Below are 808 nucleotides of genomic sequence, written 5' to 3'. Positions count from 1 at the left end.
CTAAAGGATTATGCAGCACCTTACGCTAGGGGTTTTCGATCTAGTATTTCAAGGCCTTCTGTTGAGGCAAACAATTTCGAGATCAAAGCTGCAATTATATTTATGGTGCAGTAAAATCAGTTTGGTGGAGGACCGCATGAAGACCCGAACCAACATTTAGAGGTCCTCTATGAGATATGTGGCACAATGAAAATGAATGGTGTTCCTTCAGAGGCAATGCGCCTACTATTATTTGGGTTTTCTTTGAGAGATAGAGCCAAGCAATGGTTGAATTCTTTGGCTCCAAATAGCATCACCACATGGGAGCAATGTGAGCAATAATTCCTTGATAAATTCTATCCTCCAAGTAAAACTGCTCATATGAGGAATCTCATTGCAAGCTTCAAACAAGCAGACTTTGAATCTTTATTTGAAGCTTGGGATAGATACAATAGTATGCTCAGACAATGCCCACACCATGATTTAGAAAGATGGTTAGTACTACACACGTTTTATAACGGCATCAACTATCATACAAAAGTGTCCCTTGATTCAGCTGCTGGAGGGGCACTTATGAACAAGAGTTTAGATGAAGCTGAGGAGATAATCGAGAGCGTAGCACAAAACCACCATCAATGGGCTAATGAAAGAAGTGGTGGCTATTCTTGTATGAACCCAACAACAAAAGCATCAGGAAAATTTGATGTTGATGTAGTGACTTTATTGGCTACGAAACTGGATGCTCTTACAAAAAAGTTTGAAAATATGGGAGCTAGCTCAAGTACAACCAATGCCATTGTTTCTTCTTGTGAAGTATGTGGAAGTTCTA

General features: G+C 39.7%; 1 non-coding gene across 1 annotated transcript; it reads right to left on the bottom strand.

The window, feature by feature from the left end:
- Positions 1-358: 358 nt before the first annotated feature.
- On the bottom strand, positions 359-464 carry LOC122049914. Its single transcript, XR_006131157.1, has one exon. It is a non-coding gene; the product is annotated as a small nucleolar RNA R71 (small nucleolar RNA).
- Between the last annotated feature and the right edge of the window lie 344 nt (positions 465-808).

The sequence above is a fragment of the Zingiber officinale genome, chromosome 2B (assembly GCF_018446385.1).
Source record: "Zingiber officinale cultivar Zhangliang chromosome 2B, Zo_v1.1, whole genome shotgun sequence".
Classification (NCBI taxonomy): Eukaryota; Viridiplantae; Streptophyta; class Magnoliopsida; order Zingiberales; family Zingiberaceae; genus Zingiber; species Zingiber officinale.
Note: the sequence above shows the minus strand (reverse complement) of the source record. Positions and strands in the feature narration are given on the sequence as shown.